The 26882-nt window shown below is 37.1% G+C and overlaps 1 protein-coding gene and 1 pseudogene across 2 annotated transcripts in view; one reads left to right on the top strand and one right to left on the bottom strand.

The window, feature by feature from the left end:
- The window catches only part of LOC108294466 (zinc finger protein 680), an 81006-nt gene extending 54137 nt beyond the window's left edge, over positions 1–26869 (top strand). For both annotated transcript variants that reach the window (XR_005197965.1, XR_005197966.1), the window contains 5 exons: positions 15195–15293; positions 17943–17987; positions 21490–21564; positions 23671–23731; positions 26306–26869. The gene's annotated coding sequence lies outside the window, so the exon portion shown is untranslated. The remainder of the gene's footprint in view (positions 1–15194; positions 15294–17942; positions 17988–21489; positions 21565–23670; positions 23732–26305) is intronic.
- LOC108294468 lies at positions 9393–10355 on the bottom strand (annotated as a pseudogene).
- Positions 26870–26882: the final 13 nt, after the last annotated feature.

Consider the following 26882-nt stretch of genomic DNA (forward strand, 5'->3'; position numbering starts at 1 on the left):
TTTTAGCAGCAAAGCTTGATATTTGAGGTGGTGATTGTTAACCAGAGACAAATATTTTTTAGAGGACAACAGTTTTGCTATACTGTGTGAGGTGTAAATAGTTATTTTCCATGGTTAACCCGCTAGCTGTTGAGTTGAACCTTGAGCCTTAGCCCAAACTTTTAGGGCTATTTTCTTTTTTCTTTTGATACATAGAAATTAAATACTTTCCCTATGGGAAGACTGAGGGCTGATGCCTTAATTTGCTTTAGCTGGTTAAAGGCTTCTGTGTTTTTGGTTTTTAAGTTAGGAAGTGAGTTTTAGCTGCTTAAGTTTTTGTTGGTTTGTTTTTATGAGGTGGTATTAAGGATGAGCTATTTACTTACTGTACCCAGGTATTTATAATTTATAAAAACCTGTAATACCCCCAAATTCTTTTAGCTATTTGAGGGTTTTCAGAAAGAAGAAAGAAGGAAATAGGCTTATTATTATTATCATTGTTATTTTTCTTAATGCTTTAGTTTTTTTTGTTTTGTTTTGTTTTGACAATACTAGACTTGGGTACCCTACTGAAGTTTGACAAAGCTGAGCTTTAGATTTGGATATTTTATATTTTTTACCTGATAGAAAATTAAAAGAGCCTTAGTATCTTTTTGAGAGACCCTCTCAGCCGGGGCACAGAGGAGAATGTTATTTACATACTGCAAAGTTTCAAATTGAGGGTTAGCAAAATTAGATTTTTGGAAAGGGCCTGTTTTTGCATTTTCTTTTTCTTTTTCTTTTTTTTTTTTTAAATGTAAGGGGCTGCCTGAGTAATAAACCTTATTTATTTATTTATTATTGAATTGGGAGACAGGAAATTGTTTCACTAAACCTTTTGTGGGGCTTTCTAAAAAGGTCAGAGGATTATTTGGTTTCTGATTTAACAAGGACAGTTTAGAGTTATTAAGAGATTTAGTTTGGGTTTTTTTGCAAGCTTTTTAAAATGCACATTAGAAAGTTTTTTTAATTACTAATTTGTGGGATTACCAGGACTTTAATTAGGGTTTTTAAGGGGCATTGTTTTATTTTAATTGGGAATGGGGATCTTTTTCTACCCTTTTCCTTTGGTTTTTGTTGTTGTTGTTGTTGTTTGGCTAATAAGAGACATGCTCTTTTATATTTGAATATTTTTGATTCCTGTAAAACTGCTTTTTTTTTTTGGGGGGGGGGCAAACAGTTTGGCTTAAAAGTAGCATAATATTAACTTACATAATATTAAATATGGGTTAGATTTTGGAAAATCTTTATATATTTATTAAGGTTATTAGAGAACTTGCTTAGATTCCTGTTTAAGTTTTTGCAGTGAGAAGTTAACTTGAACGGTAGTAGCACCAGGCTAGGCATGGTGGCTGTACGGTAATCTCAGCACTTTGGGAGGCTGAGGTAGGCAGATCATCTGAGGTTGGGAGTTCAAGACCAGCCTGATCAACATGGAGAAACCCCATCTCTACTAAAAATACAAAATTAGCCTGGTGTGGTGGCACATGTCTGTAATCCCAGCTACTCAGGAGCCTGAGGCAGAAGAATCGCTTGAACCCAGGAAGTGGAGGTTGCAGTAAGCTGAGATTCTGCCATTGCACTCCAGCCTGGGCAATAAAGGCAAAACTCTGTCTCAAAAAAAAATAATAATAATGTGATGTAAATAGTGGAATACTATTCAGCCTTAAGAAAGGGTAAATCCCATTATTTGAAACAAGATAGATAAATTTAGAAGACACTATGCTAGATGAAATAAGCCAGACACAGAAAGACAAACACTGCATAATGTCATTTATATGTAGAATTTAATAAAGTTTAACTCAAACAAGTAGAAAGTGGAGTAATAGTTACCAGAGGCTGGGGAAAGATAGAAGTAGGGAATTTGTTCATCAAAGGGTACAAAGTTTGAAATAAATAGGTTTCCAGATCTATTGCACAGCAGAGTGACTATAGTAAACAACAATATATTATATATTTGAAAGTGAGAGAAAATTATTTTACCCCTGGCTAATTTTTTATATTTTTAGTAGAAACAGGGTTTCTCTATGTTGGTCAGGCTGGCCTTGAACTCCCAACCTCAAGTAATCCTCCTGCCTCGGCCTCTCAAAGTGCTCAGCCTATACTACCTTTTTAAAAGAATTAATATAAATGTATATTTGTCTATTAATTGAAAAAGTCATACCTAATTATTTGCTTTTACAATTGAAATACCTTGACATAATAAATTTATTAATAATTGACATTTTCTGCTAATTACAGGATTCTATATTGTTATACATGATTGAACACCTTAATATGATTATGTCTAGAATGTATGGAGAATTCTGTAGATAGTTTCCCTTAGATTAACATGAGAAAAGTAACAAAACATTTGAAGTGGAATAAAATTAAAACCATAGTTTTTAAATGGCTTGGCATAATCTCCATGCTTTTTGAAATGGCCTGATTACTAACAGGGAGCATCATTATGTTCTTGACTTTTTAAAATCTAAAATTCTGGCTAAAGGATTGGAAAGGAGTATTATTTAGGTGGCTCCTTTGGGTTTCCAAGGCAATGCAAGAATTTTGGTAGTTAGGCAGAAAAATGCATACTGTATAGCACATTGCTCTTCTCTGATTTGCCTTAACACTGAAAGATTGAAGATTACAAATCTAGTCTCCCAATTTAGAGTAAATTGACAAAATATTTATTTTCAGCCAAGGAAATAATTGTTGGCCTGTTATATGTCTTCTTGTTGGCCTCATATATATCTTTTGAAAAGTGTCTGTTCATATACTTTGCCCACTTTTGGATGGGTTTGTTTGTATTTGTCTTGTAAATGTGGTTTAGTTCTTTGTAGATTCTGAATATTAGCCGTTTGTCAGATGAGTAGATTGTAAAAAATTCTTTCCCATTCTGTCAGTTGCCTCTTCACTCTAATGATGGTTTCTTTTGCTGTACAGAAGCTCTGGAGTTTGATTAGGTCCCATTTGTCTATTTTGGCTTTTGTTGCCAATGCTTCTGGTGTTATAGTAATGAAGTCCTTGCCTATGCCTATGTCCTGAATGGTTTTGCCTAGGTTTTCTTGTAGGGTTTTTATGGTGTTAGGTTTTTGTTTAGGCCTTTCATCCATCTGGAGTTAATTTTAGTGTAAGGTGTCAGGAAGGGGTCCAGTTTCTGCTTTCTGCACACTGCTAGCCAGCTTTCCAAACACCATTTATTAAACAGGGAATCCTTTCCCCATTGCTTGTTTTTGTCAGGTTTGTCAAAGATCAGATGGTTGTAGATGTGTGGCATTGCCTCTAAGGCCTCTGTTCTGTTCCATTAGTCTATATCTCTGTTTTGGTACCAATACCATGCTGTTTTGATTACTGTAGCCTTGTAATATAGTTTGAAATCAGGCAGCATGATGTCTTCGGCTTTGTTTTTTTTTGCTTAGGATTGTCTTGGCTGTGTGGGCTCTCTTTTGGTTCCATATGAAGTTTAAGGTGTTTTTTTCCAGTTCTGTGAAGAAGGTCATTGGTAGCTTGATGGGGATAGCATTGAATCTATAACTTACTTTGGACAGTATGGCCATTTTCATGCTATTGAGTCTTTCTAACCATTAGCATGGAATGTTTCTCCATCTGTTTGTGTTCTCTCTTATTTCATTGAGCAGTGGTTTGTAGTTCTCCTTGAAGAGGTCCTTTATATCCTTTGTTAGTTGTATTCCTAGGTATTTTATTCTCTTTGTAGCAATTGTGAATGGGAGTTGACTCATGATTTGGCTCTCTGTTAGTCTGTTATTGTTGAATAGAAATACATGTGATTTCTGCACATTATTTTGTATCCTGAGACTTTGCTGAAGTTGCTTATCAGTTTAAGGAGATTTGGGGCTGAGATGATGGGGTCTTCTAAATATGCAATCATGTCTTCTGCAAAAACAGACAATTTGACTTCTCCTTTCCTAATTGAATACTTTTTATTTTATTTTCTTGCCTAATTGCTCTGGCTGGAACTTCCAATACTATATTGAATAGGCGTGGTGATAGAGGGTATTTTTGTCTAGTGCCATATTTCAAAGGGAATGCTTCCAGCTTTTGTCCATTCGGTATGACATTGGCTGTAGGTTTGTCATAAATAGCTTTTATTATTTTGAGATATGTTTCTTCGATACCTAGTTTATTGAGAGTTTTTAGCATAAAGGGCTATTGAATTTTGTCAAAGGCCTTCTCTGCATCTATTAAGATAATCATGTGGTTTTTGTCTTTGGTTCTGTTTATGTGCGGGGGGTGGGGATTATGTTAATGGACTTGACTATGCCGAACCAGTCTTGCATCCCCGGGATGAAGCCTACTTGATCATGATGAATGAGCTTTTTGATGTGCTTTTGCAATCGGTTTGCCAGTATTTTATTGAAGATTTTTGCATCTATGTTCGTCATGGATATTGACCTGAAGTTTTCTTGTTTTTGTTGAGTCTCTGCCTGGTTTTGGTATCAGGATGATGTTGGTCTCATAAAATGATTTGGGAAGGATTCTTTTTGTATTGTTTGGAATAGTTTCAGAAGGAATGGTACCAGCTCCTCTTTGTACATCTGTTAGAATTTGGCTGTGAACCCGTCTGGACCTGAACTTTTTTTGGTTGATAGGCTATTAATTGCTGCCTCAACTTCAGCCCTTGTTATTGGTCTGTTCAAGGTTTCAACTTCTTCCTGGTTTAGGCTTGGGACAGTGCAAGTGTCCAGGAATTTATCCATTTCTTCCAGGTTTACTGGTTTGTGTGCATAGAGTTGTTTGTAGTCATCTCTGATGGTAGTTTGTATTTCTTTGGAATCGGTGATGATATCCCCTTTATCGTTTTTTTATTGCATCTATTTGATTGTTTACCCTTTTCTTTTTTATTAATCTGGCTAGTGGTCTATTTTGTTGATCTTTTCAAAAAACCAGCTCCTGGATTGATTGATTTTTGAAGGTTTTTTTGTGTCTCTATCTCCTTCAGTTCTGCTCTGATCTTAGTTATTTCTTGTCTTCTGCTAGCTTTTGAGTTTTCTTGATCTTGCTCCTTTAGCACTTTCAATTTTGATGTTAGGGTTTTGAATCTTTCCTTGCTTCTCTAGTGGGCATTTATTGTTATACATTTCCCTCTAGACACTGCTTTCAATGTGCCCCAGAGATTCTGGTACATGTTTCTTCGTTCTCATTGGTTTCAAAGAATATCTTTATTTCTGCCTTGATTTCATTGTTTATCCAGTTGACATTCAGGAGCAGGTTGTTCACTTTCCATGAAGTTGTGAGGTTCTGAGTTAGTTTCTTAATTCTGAGTTCTAATTTAATTGCCCTGTGGTCTAAGAGACTTTATTATTATTTCCATTCTTTTGCATTTTCTGAGGAGTGATTTACTTCTGATTATGTGGTCAATTTTAGAGTAGGTGCAACTCAGTGCTAAGAAGAATGCATATTCTTTGGATTTGGGGTGGAGATTTCTGTAGATGTCTATTAGGTTTGCTTGGTCCAGGTCTGAGTTCAAGTCCTGGATATCCTTGTTAATATTGACAAGAATGTATATTCTTTGCATTTGGGGTGCAGAGTTCTGTAAATGTCTATTAGTTTTGCTTGGTCCAGGTCTGAGTTCAAGCCCTGGATATCCTTGTTAATTTTCTGTCTTGTTGACTGTCTAATATTGACAGTGGAGTGCTAAAGTCTCCTACTATTATTGTGTGAGAGTCTAAGTCTCTTTGTAGGTCATTAAGAACTTGCTTTATGTATCTGAGTGCTCCTATATCGGGTACACATATATTTAGGATTGTTAGCTGTTCTTGATGCATTGATCCTTTTACCATTATGTAATGCCCCTCTTTGTCTCTTTTGATCTTTGTTGGTTTAAAGTCCATTTTATCCGAGACTAGGATTACAACTCCTGCTTATTTTTTGCTCTCCATTTGCTTCATAAACCTTCCTCCCTCCCTTTATTTTAAGCCTATGTGTATCCTTGCACACAAGATGAGTTTCCTGAATACAGCACACCGCTGGGTCTTGACTTTTATCCAATTTGCCAGTCTGTGTCTTTTGACTGGGGCATTTAGCCCATTTACATTTAGGGATAATATTGTTATGTGTGAATTTGATCCTGCCATTTTTATGCTAGCTGGATGTTTTGCCCATTAGTTGATGCATTTTCTTCATTGTGTCAATGGTCTTTACCATTTGGTATATTTTTGGAGTGGCTGGTACTGGTTGTTCCTTTCCTTGTTTAGTACTTCTTTCAGGAGTTCTTGTAAGGCAGGCCTGGTGGCAATGAAATCTCTCAGCAATTGTTTGTGCATAAAGGATTTTATTTCTCCTTTGCTTATTAAGCTTAGTTTGGCTGGATATGAAATTCTGGGTTGAAAGTTCTTTTCTTTAAGGATATTGACTATTGGCCCCCACTGTCTTCTGGCTTGTAGGGTTTCTGCCGAGAGATCTGCTGTGAGTCTGATAGGCTTCCCTTTGTGGGTAAACTGATCTTTCTCTCTGGCTGCCCTTAGCATTTTTTCCATCATTTCAACCCTGGTGAATCTGAAAATTATGTGCCTTGTGGTTGTTCTTCTTGAGGAATATCTTTGTGGTGTTCTCTGTATTTCCTGGACTTTAATATTGGCCTGCTTTGTTAGGTTGAGGAAGTCCTCCTGGATAATATCCTGAAGAGTGTTTTCCAGCTTGGATTCATTCTCTCCATCGCTTTCAGGTACACCTATCAAACACAGATTCGGCCTTTTCACATAATCCCATATTTCTTGGTGGCTTTGTTCATTTCTTTTCACTCTTTCTTCTCTATTCTTGCTCTCTCATTTTATTTCATTGAGTTGATCTTCAGTCTCTGATATCCTTTCTTCTGCTTGGTCGATTCGGCTTTTGAGACTTATGTATGCTTCATGAAGTTCCTATGCTGTGTTTTTTAGCTCCATCAAGTCGTTTATGTTCTTCTCTAAGCTGTTTATTCTAGTTAGCATCTCATCTAACCTTTTTTCTAGGTTCTTAGTTTCTTTGCATTGGGTTAGCACATGTTCTTTTTTAGCTCTGAGATGTTTGTTAATACCCATCTTCTGAAGCCTGGTTCTGTCAATTCATCAGATTCATTCTCAATCCATCTTTGATTCCTAGCTGGTGAGGAGCTGTGATCCCTTGAAGGAGGAGAGGTGTTCTGGTTTTTGGTGTTTTCCTCCTTTTTCTGCTGGTTTCTTCCCGTCTTAGTGGCTTTATCTACCTGTGATCTTTGTAGCTGGTGACTTTTGGATGGGGTCTCTGAGTGGACATCCTTTTTGTTGATGTTGAAGCTATTTCTTTCTGTTTCTTAATTTTCCTTTTAACAGGCCCCTCTGCTGCAGGACTGCTGGAGTTCCACTCCAGACCCTGCTTGCCTAGAGATTACCCACAGAACAGTAAGGGTTGCTGCCAGTTTCTTCTTCTGTTATCTTTGTCCCAGAAGGATACCCACCAGATGTCGGCATGAGCTCTCCTTTATGAGGTGTTTCTTTAGGTATATGGGCTTCGGGGAGCTGCTTGAGGAGACAGTCTTTCCTTTATAGGAGCTTGAGTGCTGAGCTGTGAGCTCCGTTGTTCTGTTTAGAGCTGCTGGGCAGGTACCATTAAGTCTGCTGCAGCGGAACTCATAACAACCTCTTTTCCCATGTGCTCTGACCTAGGAAGGTTGGCTTTATAGTTCCTGACGTGCTGCTGCCTTTTTTCAGAGATGCCCTGCCCCTCATGGAGTAGTCTAGTTAGTCTGCCAATAGAGGTGTTGCTGAGCTGCCGCAGGCTCTGCCCAGCTGCTGTGTTAACTGCCTCGGTATTGGCAGACTGCCTTGGTAGTCGTGGATGCCCTTCCCCCTACTGAGCTGGACGATCCTGGGTCCAGCTGCAGTTGCTGTGAAACTCTCAATCCAGAGCATCTCAGATTGCTTGTTTTGTGGGGGTGGTCCCCCATTGAGCCAGATCGCTTGGCTCCCCGTCTCAGCCCCCTCCCTGTTAGTTGAATGGGCAGCTTTGTCTCCCAGGCATTCCAGGTGCCAGTTGAAACAGCCACCCAGATTTGTGCGAGTATCTGTGTGCCTACCCATGGCACCAGCCATGCTGAAAACTCGTGGTGCTTTTCGGTCGGGAATTTCCTGGTCAGTGGGCAGTGAAAACTTATTTGGAAATGTGGTGAACACTCACCCTCTGCGCTGTTCTTGCTGGGAACTGCACTCTGGATCTGTTCCCATTCAGCCATCTTGGATCACCCCAGATTAAGTCCTGTTAACCAGACAAAAGACTCAAGAGACAATGGTGATGTGAGCAAAAAATATATTATTCTACTAAAGCATCTGAAATTTCAGTGTACAACCTGCATTGCTTTAACAGATATTTCTTCAGTTTTGATTCTTCAGGATATGATTCTATTCCCTGGTGAATCAAAACTGAGAGGAAAATGACTTATTTGTTAAGGTAAGAGATGTAGGGAAGTCTTACTACTTTTTTTTCCTCCAAATTCCTGGCTTAATAAGGGCTTGTTTATTTTGAGAACAATAGATCCCAAACATCAGTATGTTCACAAAAATAACCCACAGTATCAATGTTAAAAAATAAGACTATAACACTATTTTTCTAGAGGATGCATTTATCATGCTACCTCTCATTCACAAAAATAAATTGTTATATTTGTGTTGAACTGCCCACAAAGCACACTTACATGGGGGTGTAGCACACATATTTCTCACTCAAAGCTACTTCTAGGAGCTACTCGACTAAATGAGATTGCCTTTGCAGTTAGGGAAGCAACTACTGAAATTATGCATCATGAAAAAAACTATACATTCTGCATAGCGAGATAATTTTGGAAACAGTTGATAAAAACCATACATCCGGCTGGGAATGGTGGCTTATACCTGTAATCGCCGCACTTTGAGCAACCGAGGTGGGCAGATAACGAGGTCAGGAGTTGAAGACCAGTCTGGCCAACATGGTGAAAAACCGACACTACTTAAAAAAAAAAAAAAAAAAAAAAAGCTGTGCGTGGTAGTGCACACATAGCTACTCCATAGGCTGAAGCAGGAGAATTGCTTAACCTGGGAGGTAGAGGTTGCAGTGAGCCAAGATTGCACCACTGCACTCCTGCCTGGTCAACAGAACAAGACAGCATCTCGGGGGGAAAAATCCTTTTTATTGTTAAGTCATATAGAGGTATCAAAATTAAAAGCAAAAATTGCAGGGTAAGACAAACCACTAGGAGTGTCAAAGGAGGTGAAAATGGGACCTAGACAATATAAATTAATGAGCATGGGAAGGACAAGGATGGGTAAGACAGTGAGCATGTGCTGAAGATACTAGGGGAGAAGGTATGGTAAAAAATTTGATCTTACAGAAGCACCTAGGTAAACAAATATTGCGATAAGATCTCTAAACCCACTATGTGCCTACGAGTCATTTTTGCCATTGGCACTGTCTCTGTCATCCTCTCCTTCCTCAGCCTCTTTTTCATCATCTTTGATCAACTCTAGCTGGTCATCTCCCCATCTGCATTATTTTCATCATCCAGTAGGTCCCCATCCTCAGCAGAAATCATCTGCACCCCCTTCAGACTCCATCTTCACATTAATCTCATTTTTCTTCAAGGAGCTCCTGCTCTGCTCCTCTTCTGACTTATCATTCTTCATCTCTACTGCTTGTTGGCTCTGTTCCTTTTAAATTTTTTTCCAGGTTTTCCAAAAGTGAATCTGCTTTTTGTATTATCTGGATCAGTTCCTTCTTAATGGCTTAAAGGTTATCTCCTTTCAACTTTCCAGACTTGGAAGATCCCCGCTGTCCACTCTTAGAATTGAAGCCACTTTTTCCCCTTCGTGAGGTGTTTACTGATACACGCTGATGTTTCAAGGGTACTAAAGCCCAAGAAATAGGAGGAGGAGAAGGAGGAGGAAAACGTACATCCTTTCAAAATACTCCCATTGAAAGTCATAGTCCAAGTCAAAAGAGAAGCTGAGTAGAAGCGAAGGAGAGGGGTGTTGTTACTGATCAGTACATCTCCGCTGCAGATCATTTCATACTGCTTTTCCTCCCTTCACTTTTGGCTCTGCAAGCAGGTTAATAGGTAAAACCTGGCCAGTGGTTATTCTGCCCTACTCTCTTCTACAGCAGCCAGGGCATTTTTCTCATTCACATATTGAACAAAGTCAAAGTCCTTATGAACAGAGCAACCCACAGTTTTGCCGTACTCAAAAAGATTGGCTCCACATCCGACTTCTTGACCACAAGGATGTTGAGATTTCCAGTGAACACATGGAAGTTCATGGAGTGAGGATCTGTCTTGTTGGTAACATTGCTGGCCATTGTGTTTGATAATAAGGTTTCTCACAAAGCCAAAAACAGGAGGAAGGAGGGAGAAGCGATTCAATTCTGAGTCTTCTACTCCTGGGTTCTGTGTGGAGAAGCCGGCTGCTGCTCCAGGTCTATAACGCAGCCACAACTGCTCAGTCTTCCTCTCTTCACAAAATCAGACCCATTACTTCTGACCAACATTTCATCCACTCCCAGCCCCAGGCAATCATCATTCTGCTCTATGCTTCTATGAGTTTAAATCTTTTTACACTCTACACAGAAATGATATTATGAGAGTTTTTTTCTGTGCCAGCTTATTTTACTTAGCATCGTGTCCTCCAGGTTCGTCAATGTTGTTGCAAATAACAAGAGTTTTAAAAAAAAGGCTGAGTGGCTGGGCAAGGTGACTCATGCCTGTAATCCCAGCACTTTGGGAGGCTAAGGTAGGCAGATCACCTGAGGTCGGGAGTTTAAGACCAGCCGAGCCAACATGGTAAAACCCTGTCTCTACTAAAAATTCAAAAAACTTCGACGGGCGCCGTGGTGGACGCCTGTAATCCCAGCCACTGTTTTACTGGGGCCCACTCTATGAGGGTGACGTTTAGCAGTTACTCAGGAGACTTTCCTCCCACCTCCCTCAGTGCCAGAGCTGTGCTGTTTTTTTGTTTGTTTTTGTTTTTTTGTTTTGAGACAGTCTCACTCTGTCACCCAAGCTGGAGTGCAGTGTTGCAGTCTCAGCTCAGTGCAACTTCTGCCTCCTGGGTTCAAGCGATTCTCCTGCCTTAGCCACCTGGGTACCTGGGACTACAGGCACGTGGCTTGGCTAATTTTTGTATTTTTAGTAGACATGAGGTTTCACTATGCTGGCCAGGCTGGTCTTGAACTCCTGACCTTGTGACCCGCCCACCCCGGTCTCCCAAAGTGCTGGGAATACAGGAATGAGCCAGCGCACTTGCCTCAAGCTGTCTTATCTGTGTTCAACTGTCTGCCCTTTCTGGCTGCTTATAGTTAGAAGAGAAGTGATTTCTGGCTTGGTACAGTGGCTCATGCCTGTAATCACAGCACTTTGGGAGGCTGAGGTGGGCAGATCACGAGGTCAGGAGTCAAGACCAGTCTGCCCGACATAGTGAAACCCCATTTCAACTAAAAAAAACCAAAAAAACAAAAAATTAGCCAGATGTGGTGGTGTGCGCCTGAGGCAGGAGAGTCACGTGAACCGGGGAAGTAGAGGTTGCAGTAAGCCAAGATCACACCATTGCACTGAAGCCCAGGCAACAGTGTGAAACTCCATCTCAAAAAAAAAAAAAAAAGGTGATTTCCTTGAAATACATGAGGCTAAAAAGGGAGCTGGAATTTCAAGTGGTGATGTGGTGGTGTTTGTCTGAGATGATGATGCTCCTGCTCTATCACTTGGAGCTTCAATCTTTATTATTAATAAAAAATGCTATTTCCTCCAGGGCTGTTTTGATTCATATGGTAGCTATAAACATTTTCACTGAAAGTCTTGTCTGAATATATTAAATATTTAAAAATAATAAAATTCATATTTCAAAGATACTTTATTATAATTTAGTGGGTATATTTTGTCATATTTAATGTATATATTCTTTCCAAAAACATGCCAAAATAAGAATGTTACCATTTTTTCTGGAGTAACAGACTAAGAGTTTCTACGTTGTGACTTTGCTAATTTTTGCATATGGTGTTAACTGCTACCTTTGAATTTAGGTTGGATTTTACATACTTGGTTCTTCGGTGGAAATCAAATATATTAGATATGGACTGTTTGGGGTAATTTGGCTTAATTTCTACTTTTTTTCTGTTTACTAAATCTGGGGATTTAGAGATGACAAGGATTCAAATAAGGTTGGTATGGAATCCAGGAACAGAAAATCCCAGAAAAAAACTGAAGGATACAGCTACTGGATAGTGCCTTTCAGTAAGATTTATATACAAAACAGAGTTTATTGCAAGTTTGTTGAATTTTGAAACTAATTGCCTACAACATATTAGGCATTTGTCTTAGTTTGTCTATGGCATCCCTAGCTTAAGGAAGCTGACATTACTGAAAAGAATATTGCTACTGTAATAAAATTTAGAACAAATATTTATGTGCTAGTAAACATTTGCCTTAATCCTTAAATTCATGTCGTTCTGGCTCAATCCTTTTGGCACAACTGCTTATAATTCCAGAGACTTTCACAAATGTCAACCCATGGCAGTTTCAGATTTTTATGTTTATTTTTAGTAGACTTTACAGTTGACATCATTATATTGGGATCACCCAGGCAATTCCTGAGTCTTAGAGCTGACTATCCTACCCCATTCTTCTTATTTCACATACTCTGTTGTTGGGTTTCTCTCACTCCATAGTTGAGCCTTAATGAGGGCTCAGTTTGGAGAAACCAGAGGAATGGGTTGCCATATATATTGAGTTCAGAATCAGGATGCTTTTCAGGATAAAGGCTTTACATTTGCTATTCATAATACAAATCAGTATTTTTAAGATGCAGACATGTTTTAATCAAATTAAATATAGATGATTTTATCAGTATGCCAATATGGTAAAAATAAATGTATCCAGTTCATCAAATGTTCTGCTTTAGACTCTCCCAACACAAAGATTAATATATATGCATTGGATGTTAGTTTTTGAGGTTTGTGTGTGTGTGTGTGTGTTATTGTTTGTTTTTATTTTTAAGATTTTTCCCCCTACTTTATGCTGATGTTAAGCTATGCAAAGTCTACCAAAAGCTTTATTTTACCACATTTATTTTTATCAAAAGTTCCAACACTTAAATATTGAAAGTGACATTTTGGATTCCCATTTTCCAGGTGATGTAGTTCGCATTTATTAGTACTACCTTTCAGTTTTTCTTTATGTGATGCAAGGTTATAAAATTGCCTTCCAGCTGATTTCTTAGGTAACAGCAGAATCTTTTCTCAGACAGTAGCATAAGAATTCTTGATAGAGGTACTGAACACAACTGGTTAAATGTGGTGAAATCTGGATTTATCTATAAATTCATTACAGGCTGACTCATGGCAACACATGTTATAGTTCAATATTTTTTTCTAAATTTTTATTGAGCCACATCCATCTATATATGTAACACTAAGACTGTGGCAGCTTCTTTATACTATGCCAGAATTCATTTTACCTGGTGGTTTTATTTTAAATGTATTAGCTGGATTACATAACATTTAAATAAGTAATAAAAATTTAATTCAAAGAATGTGGAAAGAAAAGTCATACAGGCACACTGAAAGTGAAATGGAATGTTGCACCTGACACTGATTAACAGGTTGAGTGGATTCAACTAGACTTAAATCCCAGAAATGATATTAAAAGACAGAATTTTAAAATTAAAAACATTTGACAATTTAATAGGTCTATAATATTTTTTTAAGTTTACCCATCATCAATCAATATTAAGTTAAACTAGAAAATTTGGGACACACTATACAAAAGAATAAAATAAAATTAGTCAACTATCCCCAGACTTACTCTGATGAAAATAAGACATCAGCAAATTTGAAAACATCAAATTACTAATTAAAAATATTCATTTTGAACAGATCTTTTAAAATATATTCTAAATAAAACCCAATACTAATAGATTTATAAAATATTTGTGTATGCCTATCACTGTACTTCAAAATTGAGAAATTACTAAACATACTGTTTAAGTAATTCTGATTAAAATATTTGGTGTTTTAATTGAGTTCCAGTATTCATATAGTATGGCAAATTCAGACTTATTGTATTACATGGCAAAATAGTATTTTACTTTTTGTGAAATGCAAAATGGTATTTTACTTTTTTTTTTTTTTTTTTTTTTTTTTTATTTATTTTTTTTATATTTTTTTTTTTTACTATTGCCATTTTATACAATAAGTCTGAATTTTTGGAGACATTTTTTAAAAAGCCAATCTTTTCTGAAATAAAATGAATACAACAAAAACTAGAGACATAAATATCATATATATCATTTGCTGAATCCTACAGCAATCTGTAAAGTTTGTGTATACCAACGTTGGATTACATAAAACATAAAGTTTCTATTTTACATTATAGTTAGCATACAAAAGTCCAAAATATATCTAGACAGACAAGAATTATGGCTGCCACTTTAAAAAACAAGTGTTTGGCCGGGCATGGTGGCTCATGCCTGTAAGCCCAGAACTTTGGAAGGCCGAGGCAGGTGGATCACTTGAAGTCAAGAGTTGGAGACCAGCTGGCCAACATGCTGAAACCCTGTGTCTACTAAAAATACAAAAATTAGCCAGGAGGGGTTTGGGGCAAGGGCATTAGAAAAAAAGAAAAAATTAGCTGGGAGTGGTGGCAGGCACCTGTAATCCCAGCTACTAGAAGACTGAGGCAGGAGAATCTCTTGAATCCTGGAGGCGGAGGTTGCAGGAAGCCGAGATCGTGCCACTGCACTCCAGCCAGGGCAACAGAGCGAGACTCCATCTCAAAATAAATAAAATTTAAAAACCAAAAGTTTTAGCACGATAAAGAACTTTAAAATGTAAACTATGACAGTTTAGATTAAAAACGATAAATGACTTTTTATCTGCACTTGTGTTGAGAATCACCTTTCTGTGTTTTGAAGCACACAGGAAATGCTGCAGTGGTGACTTGCTGGGTGGTGACTGGGATGGTATTTACTGTCGTAGGGACGGTGGGATCCAGTGGACCAGAATCGTCAGCACCTATGTTCACTGCTGTCCTTTCTGTCTGTGACGAAGATTCGTTTCTCAGGCTCCTTCGTCAACTCCATTTCTACCGTGGTGTGAAGGGTTTTTTGCTGCTTGAGCATCTGCCTTTGATTTCTGCTAATTTTCTTTGACATTTTATTTTTTGTCCATCTCTGGTGCTGGCTTTGCTGTTCCACTTTGAGGAGTTCCGGCATCTTCACGCTTGGCTGCTCCAACAGTCCGTCCGATTGGCTCAGCCTCCTGGACAGTGTCTCCCGGTTCTTCTGTTCCTGGCGTCTGAGGTTTGTTGTCAGCAGGGCCTGGTTTTCAGGGACCGTGGCTACCGCCCCTCCCGCCTGCGGGCGGCTCCTGCACTTCCGGTGGGCGCCAGTTTCAGCCGCCGCCCAGCCGAGCGCAGCAGCAACCGCAGCAGCAGCCGCGGCACGCGCGCCGGGGTCGCCCAGGCAGGGGACATCTCTTCCCCAACTCTGGGTGGAGGCCCAGCTCGGTGCACTGAAAACCGAGGTCAGCTAGAGCATTTCTCGGATCTGGGCGAGCCCTCAGCCTGCGGGGCCCGTTCCTCCCGCAGCTTCATGCTGCCACCGCGCCTTTCATCAGGAGGATGCACCGGAAGATGCAGGGGCACAGAGACACCGTGGGAAAGTCCGGGGAGGGAGGAGGGGGGAGGGAGGAGGGAGGAGGGCGGGGGGCGGGGCGCGGCGGCCTCAGGCCCAGGGCATTGCGGTGCCCCTTCTCGTCTGAGCAGAGATCGGCCACTGCCCCTGCAGGGAGGACAGAGGGGCCCAGGCTCCCCCAGCCAGCCTCCCCCTGCGCCAGGGTAGGAGAAAATTATTTCCTAAAAAGAAGCACAGAGTAGAACTTCCAGATCTGACCCAATTAAGTTTTCATCCTTTTTAATCCCTTTTCTCTCTTTTTGCCTTTTCCTTTCAAACTATGCTCACCTGACATTAGATTTCATGTTCCATCTTCATGTGGGAATTTACATGTAATCATAATGGTCACAACTTTAAAAACTAAACATTTTAATTTTTTTTTTTTTTTTAATTTGGAGACAGAGTCTCACACTTTCGCATAGCCTGGTGTGCAGCGTTGCGATCTTGGCTCACTGCAACCTTCGACTCCCGGGTTCAAGCAAGTCTGACTCTAGCCTCCTGAGTAGCTGGGATTACAGGCATGTGCCACCACGCACAGCTAATTTTTGTGTTTTTAGTAGAGATGAGGTTTTGCCATGCTGTCCAGGCTTGTCTCAAATTCCTGGCCTCAAGTGATCTGCCCACCTAGGCCTCTGAAAGTGCTGGGATTACAGAAAAATTTTAATTTATTTTACCCAAGAGTGCTGGGTTAACATTAAACTTGTGATAGTGCTTTCTGAATGCTAGTTTATTATCTTGTTTTTGATTCTATTAACTAAGCTGTAGTAACTAATAATAATAAAGTCTTAATTTGCATAGCTTGACAATTTACAAAGGGCACGTAGTTACTCATTTAACCAATAAATGTGTGTTGAGCATACACGATGTGCCATACTTTTTGCTAGGCTTAGGAAGTAAAATGAAGAAAAGAAAGTATTGATCTCTACTGTCATAAAACTTTCAGTCTGGCTTCATGAAAGCCTCACCTACTCCTGAGAATTGATACCGCTGAAGTCTTTTATTAACCTCCTACCCAAAGTAGCCACTTTCTGAATATTGTGTTATTCTTTAATTTATGATAATTTAATTTTATAAATTCTACCATAAGTTTATATCTGTGACTCGCTTTTTTATCTATAATTTTTAAATTATTTCACGTTGCTTAGCATAGCTGTAGCTGTCCATTCTCACTGCTGCATAGTGTAAATATACATCAATTTATAAATCAATCTTATTGCCAGTATATGTTTGTGAATTTCAATTACTCCACATTTTTACCACTTTTTGGAATTACTAGACATAAATTTTTGACAAAATGGTGCATTAGTAAGGTATGTCATTTATAGTTTTAATTAGCATTTTTATAGTTACAAATGAAGTTGGAATTTTTCATGTTTATTGATCATTTGTATTCTAAGACTTGCCATCTCCCCTATATTTAATGTTTTTTTTTTCTTATTTATTCACACATAGTCTGTAATACATATTTTCTTTTCTTTTTCTTTTTCTGAGATAGAGTTTCACTCCTATTACTCAGGCTGGAGTTCATTGGTGGGATCTTGGCTCACTGCAACCTCTGCCCCCTGGGTTCAAGTGATTCTCCTGCCTCAGCCTCCCAAGTAGCTGGAATTACGGGCACCCACCACCACACCTGGCTAATTTTTTTTGTATTTTTAGTAGACACAGGGTTTCCACACATTGGCCAGGCTGGTCTTGAACTCCTGACCTCAGGTTATCCTCCCACCTCAGCCTCCCAAAGTGCTGAGATGTTGGAAACAGATGTTTGATGCTGCAAAGAAAAATCAGCACTGAGACAAAGAATCTGTCAGCAAGGCAATTTTACTTTCTGCAGAAAGGGTGCTGTCCATCAGCAATCTTGCCATGAAAGCACAATGAATAAAGGAAAGGCAGGAATATTTATTCCTTATGCATTGGGTTGCCATTGGTTGGAGCTGGACCTCACAGTCTAAGCTAAACCCCATTGGCTAACAACTTAAAACTTTTCTAAATAGGTAAAGACAATAGAGAACAAAGGAATATAGGAAATTGCTTGTGAAAGGACTTAGAAAAGTAATAACATTTCCAAATAAGGAAGGGGCATAGGCTTTGAGCATGTCCAGCACAAATATCTTGGTTAAAGTACAAGGACATAGAATGTACTTATTTCCTTATATCTAACAGCTACATAGGATAGGGCTTAACAAAGAATTACTAGCAAAAAGCAAGAAAGATTTGAAGAAAGTCTTTAAAAGAAACTATTATTTCTAACATTTATCATTATTATTCTTTAACAATAAGGTAAACTTTGAAGAGGAACTTTTTACTTTCTACATCAGATGACAGGTATGAGCCACCACATCTGGCCTGTAATATATATTTTCTAAATACCAATCTTTTGTAATACATGTTTTTAAAATATTTTCTCCCAGTTATGCTTTGCCTTTCCATCATCTTTAGTAAAACATGTTTTTGTAAGTTATTAATAATCAAAAGTTTAAAATGGATATAGTCTAATTTGTAAATATTTTTAGACATTATTTTATCTTGTGCCATATTTTTTCTGTATTTTAAAAGTTTTAATTTCTTGATCTATGTGAACAATTTTTGTGTGAGTTGCTTTTCAAGTAACCAGTCTACCTAGGTAGAACCAATTGATTTGATACTAGTTTATTGACCAATTCTTCTTTGCAAACATAATTGTGTAACTAATTTCTCATTTTAATCCGTTGACTGGGACCGTAGATGCAATGGTTAATAAAAATGTTTACAGCAGCATCATTATCATGTTTATGACATTAAAAAAACAAGCTTTTAATAGTTTATTATGTACATTTGCTGTAGATTATTTTAGTTCCCTTGTGTATTTACAAAACAAAATAACATCTTTTATTTCTAGTTTGCTAAAAGGCTTATACCGAGCTCTTTGCTGTGCCTATTTTATATACACGTAAAGATTTTACAGTGTTCAACTTATCCTTACTCCTGAGATAATCTTAGTTATGGTTTTATTTATTTTAATGTATTCAGTAAAATTTAGCACCATTCATAAAGAGTTTTGTAGATAAAAACTCTCTACAATTTAGATATTAGAGGAACATACCTCCACAAAATAAAAAGCCACATATGAAAAACCATTAACTAACATCATACTAAAGGGAGGAAAATTAAAAGCCCTTCCCCAGGATATGTAACAAGGGAAGTATGCCCACTTCTACCACTTTTTTCAACATAGTACTTGAAGTCCCAGCCAGAGCAACTATGCAAGAGAAAAAAAAAAAAGGACATCTAAATTGGTAAAAAGAAAGTGAAGTTGTCCTTGTTCACTGATGACATGATTATATATATATATATATATATAATCTTGATTCCATTAAGAAACTATTAGAGCTAATACATTAACCTAGTACAGTGGCAGTATACAAAATCAACATACAAAATAAGTAGTCCTTTTTTTTTTTTTTTTTTTTTTTTTGAAAGGAATGTCACTCTTGTTGCCCCGGCTAGAGTGCAGTGGCTCAATCTCAGCTCACTGCAACCTCTGCCTCCCCGGTTTAAGTGATTGTCCTGCCTTAGCCTCCTGAGTAGCTAGCTGAAACTACAGGTGCGGCTGCAACGCCCAGCTAATTTTTTGTATTTTTGTAGAGATGGAGTTTCACTGTGTTAGCCAGGCTGATCTCAATCTCCTGACCTTGAGATCTGCTCGCCTTGGCTTCCCAAAGTGCTGGGATTACAGGCATGAGCCACAGTGCCCTGCAATAAGTAATATTTCTATATGTCAATAGCAAAATATCTGAAAAAGAAATTAAGAAAGCAGTCTTGTATATAATTTCTAGAGAATGAAATAAAATACCCAGGAATAAATTTAATCAAGAATGTGTAAGATATCTGCAATAATTATTAGGTTGGTGCAAAAGTAGTTGCAGTTTTTGCCATTAAAAGTAATGTAAAAAGTAATATAAAACACTGATGAAAACAATTAAAGTTACCAAAAAAGGATATTCTACCTTCATATTTGAAGAATAATTAATATTTTTGCACTTCCAAAAATGATCTACAAATTTATAACAATTTTCATCAAAACGTCAATGAAATTATTTATAGAAATAGAAAAAATAATAAAATTCAAATGAAACAAACAAACAAAAACACAACCAAAATAGCCAAACTAATCTTGAGAGAAAGAACACACACAAAGCTGGACACATCGCATCACCTAACTTCAAGACATACTGCAAATCTATGGTAACAAAAATAACGTGGTACTGGTAATAACAACAGACACTTAGACCAGTGAAACAGATTAGGGAACCCAGAAATGAATCCACACTAAGAAGACAACTGATTTTTTGACAAAGGTGCCAAGAACACACATTGTGGAAAAATAGTCTCTTCAATAAATGATGCTACAAAAAACTGTATATCTACATGCAGACTAATAAAACCAGACCCTTATTTCTTACCATATTAAAAATCCACCTAAATGCATTAAGAACTTAAGTATACAACCCAAACCTATAATACTACTTGAAGTAAACAAATGGGAAATTCTCTATGACTTCCATGACTCCGTTTAAAGACCTCAAAAGCATAGGACCTCAAGAGCATAGATAACAAGAAAATACAGGCAAATAGATTATATCAAACTAAAAAGGTGCAAAGAAAACACAACAATCAACATAGTGAAGAGACAAGCTACAGAATGGGAGCAAACATTTGCTAACTATACAAATATCCAGAGTGTGTAAAGGATTCAAACCACTAACCAGCAAACAAACAACAAAACAAAACAAATGATCCAATTTAAAAAATGGCAAAATACCTTAATAGACAGTTTGCCCAAAAAAGTGTACAAATTGCTGGCAGGGTCATAGCAAAATGCTCGACATTACCAACTATAAGGAAAATGAAAATTAAAGCTACAATGAAATACCATCCCACACTAGAAACAATGGCTACTCCCAAGACAAAATATAACAAATACACGTGAGAATGCAGTGAGAGGAAAACTCTTTGACACTGTTGGTGAGGAAGTAGCTTAATACCATCATTATTAAAAAAAAAAACTGTGGTGATTTCTCAAAAAGTCAAAAATAGAGCTAACATATGTCTTATTATTGAACTACTGTCTATAGCCAAAGTAATTAAAATCAGTATATCAAAAAGATATTTGCATTATGGTGTTTATTCCAGCAGTGAAGAGATGAAATCAAGATGCGTCCATCAATCAATAAATAAAGAAAATGTGGTATAGATACACAATGGAATACTATTTGGCTATGGAAAGAAATAAAATACTGTCATTTGTGGCAATATGTGTGAACCTAGAGAATATGATATTCAGTGAAATAAACCATAGGCTGAAAGACAAATACTGCATGAGCTTACTAATAAGTGGAATATAGGAGAGTTGATCTTGCAGAAGGTAAGCATAGACTGGTGGTTACCAGAGTCTGGGGAGGGGTCTGGGAAGAAAAAGATTAAGGGAGGCCATTCATTGGGTGCGAAGTTACAGTTAGATAGAAAAAATAGCTTCTGGTGTTCTGTTACATAGTTGGGTGACTATAAAAACTACAGTATAATAACAGCATACATTTTACAATAGCTAGAAAACAGTAACTTGAAACTTATCACTATAAAGAAATGATAATGATTTGAGATGATGAACATGCTAATTACCCCAATTTTATCATAACACAATGTACGTATTTTTTGAAACATTACACTATACCCTATAAATATTTGAAATTATGTGTCAATTATAGAATAACCTACTAACATAAATAAATAAATTTACCAATGCAAAAATTGCAAGTTCTTAAAACTGTGTTCTGTGTGTCTCTTGTAGAATACCTCTTCCACTCAACCAGAATGTTTTCAACTTGGCCTTTCCCTGTACTCTCTGCTTGTCCAGAGACTAAAGGTAAAATAGATGTCAGAAATTAGTGTCTTTCTCTGTTTTTTCTGAGCCAGCACTTGGCCCTAATCCTGTACCTTGCCTGTTAGATTCTCTTAACTATATGGACACTTTTCAGCGATCTTATTCCCAAAGCATTGCACTCTCCATTCTTTCCTGTTAGGAATTTCAGTATGACTTCTTTTTGTTTCAAAGAAATGCCTTTGCCCAATGTTATTGATTTGAAATCCTTTTTTCATGAAGAAATTGACTGTCATTAATTGCTGCAGCTTGCATGTTTTGTTAAGTAAACATTTTTTTTTTTTTTTGAGTCGGAGTTTCGCTCTTGTTGCCCAGGCTGGAGTGCAATGGCGCAATCTCGGCTCACCGCAACCTCCGCCTCCTGGGTTCAGGCAATTCTCCTGCCTCAGCCTCCTGAGTAGCTGGGATTACAGGCATGCGCCACCATGCCCAGCTAATTTTTTGTATTTTTAGTAGAGACGGGGTTTCACCATGTTGGCCAGGATGGTCTCGATGTCTTGACCTCGTGATCCACCCGCCTCGGCCTCCCAAAGTGCTGGGATTACAGGCGTGAGCCACCACGCCCGGCAAGTAAACATTTTTATTCATCTGAAATAGTTCCAATTTTAAATTTTTTGACACACTGGCCATTAAGAATTTCATTGCTTAATTTTTGCACACCTGTGACTTATCCAAATTTCCCGATGTCATTTATTTTTAATTGTATTCCATTGCAGTCAGAGAAAATACTTTGCATTTACACAATTCTTTTAATTTTATTCTGTATGTAATCACCTAGAATATAGTTTATTCTGAAGAAGATTCCATGTGCACTTACTACAAATGCATAGTCTATTTCTGTTAGGTGGAACAGACTATACAAATGTGCTAGGTCTCAGTGGTTTTGTGTTCAAGTCTGTTTACTCTTTGACCTGTTGACTGTTTTTTAAATTATTATTGAGAATAAAGTATTCAAATGTCTGTTATTTTTTTATTCTATCTTTCTGGATTTATTTTTGTCAGTCTTTGCCTCATATATTTTGTTTCTCTTTTCTTACTTGCCTATTGGTTGATGATTTTTACATCTTCCTAAGGAATTGACTTTTTTTGGTCAATTTTAAATGTCTCATTTTACACCTAAAAAAAAAGCATGTGTTTTTCCTTTTTATTTGTTTATTTTATCTTTTTTTTTGTTCATTGAGATGGCGTTTCAATCCTAGGTTCAAGTGTCTCTCCTGCCTCAGCCTCCCAACTACCTGGGATTACAGGCATGCACTATCATGCCAGGCTAATTTTGTATTTTTGGTAGAAACGGGGTTTCTTCATGTTGGTCAGGCTGGTCTCGAACTCCTGACCTCAGGTGATCCATCCATCTTGGCCTCCCAAAGTGCTGGGGTTACAGGTGAGAGCTACGGAGCCCAGCCTAAAATCTTTTTTAATTGTGTAATTGCAACTACAATTTTATTATGGCTGCTCTTTGCAAGCTTTTATTCTTCCACTTCTACACAATTTGTTTATTTGGATCCAAAGCGATTGTGCTGTAGACCAGCATATATTTGTATCTCATTTTTATATTTTGTCTAACAATCTCAATTTTTATTTAATTAGACTTTTTATATTTAGTATTATTTATATATTTGGATTTATTTTTTGTATCATTTTTGCTTTCTACATATCACATGTGTATTTTATTTTTCTACTTCATTTTGCCTTCTTTTGCATTAAGAAGACATTTTTATGTAACATTGCATTTTTTAAAATAATTTTTAATATATATTTGGATCTATCACTTGTTCTTTTTTTTTTAATCACTTGTTCTTTTAGGGCTTCTGATATACACTTTCATTCATCAGAATATGTTTTACATTTATAATACCTTAATACCGATGAGTTATACAAATGTTAGTTCTATATATTTATATTTCTGCTTCTCATTTTGTTATATAAATTTTATACTTATATCTACATATACTATAAACTTAATATTTTATACTTATTTTATATAATTTTTTTAGAATAAGATGAGAAAACAAAAAAGAACAAAGATATATCTACAAGTCATTTGATATTAACCTTTTTATTTTCCATTTCTGAATTTTCTCATTATTTTAGAATATTCAGCTAATTTTTATTACCAAACATGTTATCACTGACCTGTTTTGCTCAGTTATTGGTAAGTATATTACATGTATTTGTAATTAGTCCAACAATACAATTGTATTTATGTTGTTATGCATAGCGGTCATTTTAAAAAATAATATAAGAAATTAAAAAATGTATGCATGATGTCTTTTACAGTGACATGATTATTTTTACTGGTGCTTTGGTCATTTCATGTAGATTCAAATTATTCTCTCTGGTTATTTGATTTTTCCTTCCTTCCTTCCTTCCTTCCTTCCTTCCTTCCTTTCCTTTGGTTATTTGACATTTCTTTCTTTATCTCTCTTTCTTTCTTTCCTTCTTTCTTTCTTTCTTTCTCTCTCTTTCTCTCTTTCTCTCTTTCTTTCTGAGGTCTCCCTCTGTCGCTCAGGCTGGAGTGCAGTGACATGATCTCAGCTCACTGCAACCTCCACCTCCTGGGTTCGAGTGATTCTCCTGCCTCAGCCTCCCAAGTAGCCGGGACTAGAGGTACCTGCCACCATACCCAGCTAATTTTTATATTTTTACCCAGTTGAAATCAACTCAGCTTTTGTTGATCTGGAAAGGCCTTATTTTGCTTTTATTTTTTATTGATAGCTTTCTCCTTCAGAGGATTATTTCCTGACAGTTTTTCTTCGATGAGTAGACAAAAATATTTAAATGCAGTTGGAAGTCTTAGAAAAGGCAACGAAATTATGATCTAAAAATGGAAATGAAATTGTTTTTAAATTGAATGGAAAATAAGATTATATTGATGGCAGCTGATGATATGTTGGACTGAGATGCAGAGATCAGGTAGAATTAAACTTGTGGACAATAGAGGTCTGTGAGTTTTTTGGTCCTGACTTAGGCCATTGGAGGACATGCTTTTTAGAGAATTAAAGATGATGCGTGAGAACACAGCCATGCTGTAACTAAAGAAGGTGAGCACCTGCGCTGTGCTAAGATCCACAGGTTTATAAAAATAGAAGTCAAAATTTTAACATACAATTTAACACACAGTATTAGACTAAGAAAGCAAATAGGCAGTGATAATGATGATTAATGTTAACTTTAGTTTCAATAGCGTCATATTTGATGGGTGTCACAGAAGCAAAGAAAAAAAAGGCCTTTGCTATAAAATGTGTGCTCTACTACTGAGTGTGTAAAACATTCCTGTGAGTGGAAGCCACAAAGAAACCTGAGGGACAGGGTGGAATACCCCTTTGATACTTCATATCTAAAAAAAAAAACTCTTGGCATGGACAGTTTTTATTCAAACATTCCTTGCTTGAAATAGATGTGCACTTCCATTCTCTGTAAATGAACCTGGGCAAATTAGTGAGAGGTATAAAAAGCAGTCTGCATTTTGCTCCCATGTCTAGTGCCCAGACTCAGAACTGTGTCCTCAGGAAATGGAGCACTTTGCCCATTTAGGTCAGATATAGGTGGCATTTTTCTGATTCTCACAAAGGTACTTTTGGCCTACCTCTTACCATGAAAATCAGAGATTACTGGGGAAGATTAGTGAGGGCAACCATGAATTACTTCAACCAGGAGTAACACAGTGGAAAAATCTTACGTTGTGTTTTACTAATTTTGAAGCTTGTGTAATTGGGAGATTACTGTTTTGTTTATAAGAACAGGCACCATACAACCCACTGGGCTGAATATACCCGGGGAAATCAGCTTACACATAGGAGAGTTGGAGCACAGCTGTTTCTAATGTATTTTCCAGGAATCAAAAAGTTTCATTTTCCCTTGGTGGCCTCCATTCTTAAAATCACAAAACCAGAGCTTATACTATTTTAGGGTTGACATGAAAATTATAGGCCTGGAGGGGATGGGCTGATGGCATTGCTTCCTTATAACCACATATTGTGAGCCTCGTCTTACAAACATGGACTCGCTCCAGAGACTCAGCTGAGTAACTCTTTGTCAGCATTAATAACAGTGAGAGCTTAAGACTCAGGTGAGTGGGGGGATGAGGCAGAGTTTTCTCAGTGAAGAGCCAGGACATTGTCTTTTTGTAACTTCAGTCATGTCTCAGGGAATCACATCAAAGTGCAATAGGTGATTCTAAATGAAAAAAAGCAACTTTATGAATATTGACGCCATACTATATTGATCTTATGCTTTGTTAATTTTGTAATATTATATTTGAATTGTAATTGTATTTTATGTATTATAACATTTTTAATAATGAGAATAATAATCTTCAAAATGCAAAGAAAATAGCATTTCCTTACTATAAAAAGTTCCCCAAGTTCTGCATTCTTACAGTTTCCTCTATAAGTTTTAAATTTGCAATTTACATATTAAACATATAATCTTGAATGTGGCCAGTATATTTCAATTTTGCTGTTAAAATATATGACTTAATTTTGTCTAACTTTATTAGGAAATAATGTTTTCTTGTTCTGTGATTTTTAACATATAAGACAGAGAAAGGAGTAAGGAGAAGTCAAAACAGAAAAAAAATGTGATAATAATAGTTGCCTAATTGTAGCTCATAAGGGCACTAAGCCCTCAAGAAAATATAATCGTACAAAATCACTATGTCTCTGAACATTAGGAAAAGAACAAAGCATTTTTAAGTGCTTCAAATATCTGCATTTTATGTATTTAGGGAGGAAGGATCTCAACTGCTCATAGGAAGAGTACATGAAGAATAGAAGATGCGGTTTTCCAAATTGCAATTTTCAACTTGGAAATATTCCTCCAAATTCAATATATGACACATCTGGTAAGACTCTTATTATACTGTGGTGCACAGGAGCATGATTGTACAAGGCCTTTCACATTTTTAGAAAAAGAGAGTGTTACACTTAGCTGGTATCTCCTCAGTTGAAATAATCAGAAACACTCTTCCAAAAGGATTTTAGGCTTTTTCAAAATTGGTAGGATAGAATTTGTGATGAAGGTCCTCCAGTATTTTTCTATTGTCTACATTTAAAGTAATAATTTTCCTGCTTATTTTTTCCTCCAAGGAAGCTGGGAATTAAAAGTCTTGAAATTATAAATATCCTCCTTATCAGCAAGCATTGTGCCTCTAGCCGCACTCTACACTAATTTCAACTTCCAAAAAGTGACAAATGCATTACAATCATTCAATGCATCTGATACTTACCATATTTATTATTTTCATCTTGCTGTATTTTATAAAACTTCTTATATCAGGCCTAATTTTGGTGGAAACATTTTTT

Source organism: Cebus imitator, unplaced genomic scaffold (genome assembly GCF_001604975.1).
Source record: "Cebus imitator isolate Cc_AM_T3 unplaced genomic scaffold, Cebus_imitator-1.0 Scaffold581, whole genome shotgun sequence".
In the NCBI taxonomy this organism is placed as follows: Eukaryota; Metazoa; Chordata; class Mammalia; order Primates; family Cebidae; genus Cebus; species Cebus imitator.